The sequence below is a fragment of the Rhinolophus sinicus genome, linkage group LG06, assembly GCF_036562045.2.
Source record: "Rhinolophus sinicus isolate RSC01 linkage group LG06, ASM3656204v1, whole genome shotgun sequence".
In the NCBI taxonomy this organism is placed as follows: Eukaryota; Metazoa; Chordata; class Mammalia; order Chiroptera; family Rhinolophidae; genus Rhinolophus; species Rhinolophus sinicus.
In genome coordinates, this window is record NC_133756.1 from 50,055,738 (window position 1) to 50,063,542 (window position 7,805).

Genomic DNA, 7,805 nt, shown 5'->3' on the forward strand with positions numbered 1-7,805 from the left:
AGGTTCATGTACAGAATTCTCTTGGACACATCTTTTTTTTTAAATTTAAATTTTTGACATCATTTTTCCTTTAAACTTGGTCAGTAGTAACTTTTTAGCTTTTATGCATGTGACCAAACTATGCTTACTCTTCTGAGGTTGACAAGAAAGTGGCTCTAGTCTTTTAGGGGGAAAAAATCCACACAGTTGATTCCTTTTTCATTTGGTGGCATCTTTATTCAGTTTTAGAAGTCTTTGGCATGTTGAACTTCTTGAAGATGGCAGTGATTATTTTGCAACTGAAAGTATACAAATGCTTGACAATCAGTTCAGCATAAGATCAATGGCAATAGCAAGAAGAGCACCAGATCACTTTATCACAAGTGCCAAATGTAGTACCAGCTCTGCCTGTGATGCAGTGTGGAATTGTTATGGAAAAATAAGAAGTATTGTGGCAGACACTGTTCACTGCCCAGCCAGTAGCCATCTCCTGGTACCTATTTCTCTGCTAATCTACTCCTGATTTTCAATCTATTCCTGATTTTCAGGAATTCCTGATTCCTGATTTCAACAAGGTGTTTCTTCCTGCCAGCCCAGGGATTTAATCATTATTGGTCTAAGTCTAAACATATGACCTGTTTTAACCAATGATACATAAGGGGAAAGTTCACTGGGCACTCTTTTCCCAGTAAAGCCATCTTGCCAAATCAATGATCTCTTGTCAGTCATCATCTTAGCCTCTCAGCAGCAATTGAAGACTTGACTAGTGTCCTCCTTTGCAACATTTTCTTCATATGGTCCCTAGTTTTCCTCCCTCTTTATTGCCTTCTCCATTTTAGATCCTAGACTGGGCTCTGCCTCTTCTTCATAACCTCTAATTTTGGGGCACAATAGGACTCAATCATTGGTCTTTTTTGTATCAAAACTTATTCTGTAGGGTCTCATTCATGGTTTTAATAGATTCTTATACTGACAACTTCCAAATTTCTTTCCACAGTTCAGACCTCACCCATGAGCTTCAAACTTACATATCTAACTGACTTTTCAACTTTACGACATGGATGTTAAATGGAGATTTCAACCTTATTCTGTTTAGGTCCAAAACAGAATCTTAATTTAGCCCATAATCCTGCTTCTTTCTCAGGCTTCCCCATTTCAGGAACGGACAACTACCATTCCAACTCATGCTGAAAAACTAGAGATTATCCTTATTATGTTCTCTCCCTCCAATCTCCCACACAATGCATCAGCATATGCTCTTAACACTACCTGCAAAGAATATCTGGAATTTTACACTTCTCACCACTCCCACCATTCACCATGCCAACTTCATCTTTCATTGTAGTTATTTCTTTACTACTCTCTCACTTCTACTTTTGTCTCCTGTGTCAGTTAGAATTAATTCCAACTCTATGTTTTAAAAATTAACAGTGGTCTAAATAAGATCAATTTGTTTCTCTCTCACAGAAGTTTGGAGGTAACTATTCCAGTGTTGTTTTGGCAGTTTCATAGTGTCATCAGGGACCCATGATTCACTAGGGCTTCTATCTTTCTGTTCCATCATCTCAGTACAAGGCTCCATCTTGGCACATCATTTCCATCCTTAAGATTACCTCATAGTGGAACTTAAGCCATTAGGTTCACATTTCAGGTCCAAAGAAGGAGGAAATATGGAGGGTAAAAAATGAATCCTTTCAGATGAATCAGCTCTCTTTAAGCACTTTCCTGAAAGTCTTACCTATTCTTCCCCTTATATATTATTTATTGGCCACAATTTAGTCACGTGGTCCATGAAGCTGCAAGGGAAGCTTGGGAAATGTAATCTTTTATTTCAGGCAGCACTACAAACAGCTTAATTTGGGATTCTATTTCTGAGAGGAAGGAAAGAATGGATCCCAAGGTAAACTTGTAGCAATTTTGCCACACATCTCTTTCATCAATTCTTCCCCAAGGGTGAGCTAATATTTTTTTTTTTTTTAAATCTGATTGTAACATTCATCTACTTCTCTCCAATGGCTTTCCGTTGTGCTCAGATTAAAATCTAATGGTTCTGTCTCTCCAACATCATCTGCCGCACATTCTGTCCCTATTACTACATTCCAGCAACACCAGCTTTCATTGACTGTACCAAGCTTATTCCCACCCCAGACCCTTTGCATTTACTGTTTCTGCTGCCTGAGATGTGTTTCTTTTAAATATTGGCACGGCTCAGCACCTTACTTCATTCGGGTACAGTCTTATCTGATTTTCTGACATCACTCACTCTAAAATGATGACTGCAGAGCTATGGTCAGACTTCTGTAGAGTCTAGAAAATATTACTTTTGGAATATCTACCAAAATCACATCAAACACATCCCACAATAAATACAATGTGAGTTTTCTTATATAAGAATTCAATTATATTGCATGTCAAGTTAATTAGTTACTTTTGCAGACATTTACTTGGACATTTAGTAATTTTAATTTTTGCAGTTTTGTTTTTGTACTTTGGAGCCACTAAACTTTTTACTCCAGGTATCTAACTTTCTTTTTTTATAAGCTTGAAAACATACACTGAGCCTTGTGCTATAAGACATGTTGGGTAACACTTCCCTATATGGCTGTAGGTAGGTTTTATCCCAACCAGCATACTAAAATTGTCTGATTACAGAAATGTCTTCATTTTTAAAGCATATTAATGAAAAGATTCCAAATAAAAATTTGCAATTGATGTTAGTCTGATTATCTCCTATGACAGGGTGATTATCTAACAATGGTTTAGAATAGGGTTTTTCAACCTCAGCACTATGGACACTTTGGGCAGGATAATTCTTTGTTGTAGGGGACTTTCCTTCACCTTTGCCCTCCACCTATTGAAGCCAGTAGCAATCCCCTACCCTCCCCCCCCAGTTGGGACAACTGAAAATGTCTCTAGACATTGCCAAATGTCCACTGGGGGACAAAATCACCTACAGTTGAGAACCAAGGGTTTAGAAACTAAGGTTGCACAAACCTATTAAACAGAGCCCATATACTGATTTACTAGCAGAGCGTACTGGACTGTGGAAGGTTTCTTCAACCTGTAAAGCTTTGCAGAATTCCAAGTTTTGAACCTCAGCTTTGACACTGACCTTGAGCAACCATTTGACTTTTATGATTCGAGTTTCCTTAATTTTAAAATGGAAGCAATGATACTGATTATACCAGGATGTTAATGAAATTAAATGAGTTGCTATGTGGAGAGAACCTAGCCCTGTGTCTGGCATACTAAGGGGTCCAGTATTTGTTAGTTCTCTCATCTGAGTTAAAAAGGAAAGATATGAGTGAAAAATAATATTATGGCTATTTATGACAAAAACTCGGCATGTAGGAAGGGGAATCACGTGGGGGTGGAAGATGGTGTATGTGGGAGTGCCCTGGCCCAACTTCTCAGAAGCAGAAGGGAAGTTATAGCTGTCATGACCCATGAAAACCCAAAAGGACTATCAAAGGCACATGAACCCATCGATGTAAATTTTGAAATAGAAACCACAGTTCTATCTGCCTCAGATATTCAAAACATATTGAAAATCCCATGATGTCTCACTTCCCTTCTGTTGTCACTGTGGTTCAAGCCACCATCACCCTCTGCCTGATTCCTGCCTGGACCTCTTGTGGTGGTCTCTGCTTTTGCCTTAATTCCACCGTAGTTTGTGTTCAACACAGCAGCAGGAGTAATGCTTTAAAAAACGTAAGTCAGATTATATCTCTTTTCTGCTCAGAACCCTCTAATAGCATCCCTTCTCAATCCAGGTAAAAGCCCAAGTCCCTATCTGCCCCCAATCTAAACTCTGATCTCATCTCCTACTATACCCAAGCCACCTGGCCTCCTCCCTGCTTCTAAACCATACCAGCACATATCTCCTTAGGATTTTTGCACTGCAGACACTTCTCCCTGGAACTGCTTTTTATTTTTTTAACTTTATTAAATTTATTGGGTGACATTGTTTCACAAAATCATATAGGTTTCAAGTTACAATTCTGTAATACATCATCTTTATATTGCATTGCGTGTTTACCACCCAAAGTCAAATCTCCTTTCATCACCATGTATTTGACCCCCTTTCCCCTTTTTCACCTCCCCACTATCCCCCTTTCTCTCTGGTAACCACCATATTATTGTCTGTGTCTATGAGTTTTTGTTTGTTTGTCTTGATTGTTCATTTGTTGCTTTCAATTTTATATTCCACATGTAACCGGAGCTCCCTTTCCCTCAGATTCACGGGCTTTTTTACTTCCGTTAGGTCTCTGCACAAATGTTACCATAAGACCTCCCCTGCTCACCTTTATAAAGTTGTAATCCACCACCAGACCCATTGCACTGGGCCCCACTGCTCCCTCTCATTCTTACTCTGCTTCATTGTTCTTCATAGCAGTACCGCCATCGAACATACAATAATTTATGAACACCATGTGAGCAAGGCTTTTCTTTCTTTGATGCTCTATTTCCAGCACACTGCACACTGGTTGGCACATAGTAAGTGTCAGTAAATATTTTCCAAATGAACAGAAGATAGCAAAATTGTCATTGAAGTAAAAATAAAAACAAAGAAAACCATAAGCCCATTTGTATATGATATCTGGTATGGATCCTTCAATGCCCTGTGTCTACCAGGCTGATTCTCCCACTGCCCTCTTGAATATTTTGGTCATAACAACTCCACCTGTAAGTAATATCCCCCTACCTCACCGTCGAAAGCAGTCATGGACACATCATCCCAAGGGGTGAGGAATATGGTACTTATGATAGGGTAACAGGTAAGAAACTGATGAATATTAGGCACAAAAGAGGTAGATACCTATCTCATTCTGGTTCTTCTACGTAGGTCTATTCTCTCCAAGTGTGGGGCATGTAGAGAACCAGTTGGATTCTTGGGTCTAGAATTTGTTCACTATGAGATCTCCTGTGACCCAACACTCTTGACTCTTTTTTATGAAGTGTTTTGGATGTGCTTGTCTGAGGGGCTCTCTAGTCTCTCTCTCTCATATGTGATTCCTTTACAATTTGGCTGACACTTGACATTTGTTACTTTGTCTCCTTCTCTTTCTTCTCCTCCTCTTCCTCCCCCTCCCACTCTCCCTGCTCTTCCTCCTTCTCCTCCTCCTCCTCCTCTTCCTTCTTCTTTTACTGTCTAGTATCTATTTCCTTGTAGGGTGTTACCTTTCTCCTACTATGTAGATTCTTGGTGGGAGGGGACTTCCAGGGCTTGCCCACTATGGAAGTTTAAGAGGCTGCTCCTTCCTCTTCTCTAGGAGGCAGGCATGTGACCTGAGAATGCCCAATAAATCGGAAGCTCTCTTTAGCGATTTTACAACTTGACTGGGTGGCCCAAGAATGGAAACAGAGGTCATTTGTCCAGGCAATACCAGATTGACCACCCTGTTCCTGCTAGGAGCCCACCACTGAAATTCCTACTTCATAACTCTTTGGAACTTGTCTGGTTTTCGCTTTTTCCCATATTGGTCTTCAGGTCTTTTGTTAATTCTAAAAACCCCTTGTATCTTTCTGTATACTCCCCTGTGCATGAGTTAGTTATTGGTTTTTGTTACCTATATGACCAAATCCTAACTGATACACACCCAGATTGTAGTGAGGACACTCCAGCTTTTTGTTTCATATTTTGCTAAGGAAGGGGCTGGGACAATAAGAAGCAAATAGAAGAATTCATAGTAGAGGGAAAGAGGTGGCAATAAAATATCTTATTTGGCTTTTCCCCACAGCATTTATATTAGTTTTATATTGCTGCATGACAAATTACTACACGTTTAGTGGCTTAAAACAATGCCCACTTATTATCTCAAAGTTTCTGTAGCTCAGAAGTTCAGGTATGACTTAACTGGGTTCTCTGCTCAGTGTCTCACCAGGCTGAAATCAAGGTGTCAGAAGGGACCGCGATCTCTTCTGAGGCTCAAGTTCCTCTTGCAAGCTCACTGGTTGTTGGCAGGATGCATATCCTTACAGTTCTGGGACTAAGGTCCCTTATCTCCTTGCTAGCTGTTGACTGGGACCGCTCTAAGCTCCTAGAGGCTGCCTTTCAGGACCTTGCCATGAGTCCCCTCCATAATGTCTCTCACATACGACAGTTTGTTTCTTCCAGGCCAACAGGAGAACAGCTTCTGCAAGTTTGAATCTCTTTGACTTCTTCTAGCTCTGACCTCTAGACCTTCTTTTAAAAGGGCTCATCTGATGAAGCCAGGCCCAACCACACTCAAGGAGAATTATTCAAGGTGTGCACAACAGGGGGTGGGAATCTTGGGAACCATCTTAGGATTCCAACTATCACAGCACTCCTGTGAGGATGCCACCTACAGAAGTCTATTACTTGGTCTAAAATTATCATAGGTATTCAAAGAAGATTAAGTCCAGGACAGTTGGCGACAGTGGCTAACATCCATGGACACAGCTTTTTCCTGTAGGTCATTCCTGGTGCTTGCTTAAGAGCAATGTATTTGGGTGCCAGTGTAGGGAGCTTATTAATGTTTCTAGAATGATTGGTAACTGTGTTAAGTAGATGCTTTATTTTATTTTATTTTATTTTTTCGGTAAAGGGCACATTTATTTGTGCATTTTTGGTATTTGTTTCTTTAAGTGGCACAGTCTTTAGAAAGTGCTTTCTGATGGGAAGAATCGCAACAAATCTGTTCCTCTAGTCAGAAAGAATGCACCCTTCAGTCATGGGGTACCAGCCTATGTCATTGTGCCACCCCACATCCACCAGGAAAAGAGATCATTCTCTACCAGCCAATTGGCAAAATTGAAATAAAGTAATTGTAACATAACAATGTCTAGGATCCATGACACCTGCTTTAAAAGTAAATCTCCTGGCTTTGTCTTCCCCTTTATTTTCAATAAATGTTCCAGTATTATTGCCACTGCATTAATCTAGCAGCAGGAAGCCATTATCCTATGACAACAGTCTCTTCCATTAACATTATCTTTTAATTTTAAGATTGTTTATATGACTGCTAGAAGCTACTAAATTAAGATAAAATGAAGAAAGAATTATTTTCTTTAAGCCAAGTGTTCAGTCAAGTTACCCGCCCCTAATCTTGACTGTGTTGGCAAGAGACACATTATTTTTGTATCAGATTACTAAATATTATTTGGGTATAAATTGAAATTACTAGAAATCTAGACATGCTTTAAATGTCACCTAGGGAATAACCATTATACTTTAAATTATTATTTATATTATTTTTTGTATTGCATGGTATATATTAAGAGTTGAAAATACAGCTTATTCCAGTTCGATTCCTCGACTCCCGCAAGGGATTGTGGGCTCCGCCCCCTGCAACTAAGTTTGAACATGGCACCTTGAGCTGAGCTGCCACTGAGCTCCCGAATGGCTCAGTTGGTTGGAGTGCGTCCTCTCAACCACAAGGTTTCTGGTTTCGACTCCCGCAAGGGATGGTGGGCTGTGCCCCCTGCAACTAGCAACGGCAACTGGACCTGGAGCTGAGCTGCGCCCTCCACAACTAAGACTGAAAGGACAACAACTTGACTTGGAAAAAAGGCCTGGAAGTACACACTGTTTCCCAATAAAGTCCTGTTCCCCTGCCCCAATAAAATCTTTAAAAAAAAACACAAAAAGAAAATACAGGTTATTTTTCTAGGAAGCAATTGCTGTAGTAAATAAAACAATAATGAAATCACAATGATGAAAACTCAGTAAAGAAATAAGGGAAACATTTGTCTAGTAGAATTTATGCTGAGAAATAATTGAATTTGGAAAATGTAGCAAATCTGAAACAGGAGGAAAATAAACCTAAATTAAAAGAAAGTGTGTTAGCAATTATTATTTAATG

General features: G+C 39.7%; 1 long non-coding RNA gene across 1 annotated transcript; it reads left to right on the top strand.

The window, feature by feature from the left end:
- Positions 1–3,564: 3,564 nt before the first annotated feature.
- On the top strand, positions 3,565–7,507 carry LOC141572385 (uncharacterized). The gene is made up of 3 exons (XR_012497748.1): positions 3,565–3,690; positions 6,177–6,227; positions 7,223–7,507. It is a non-coding gene; the product is annotated as an uncharacterized LOC141572385 (long non-coding RNA).
- Positions 7,508–7,805: the final 298 nt, after the last annotated feature.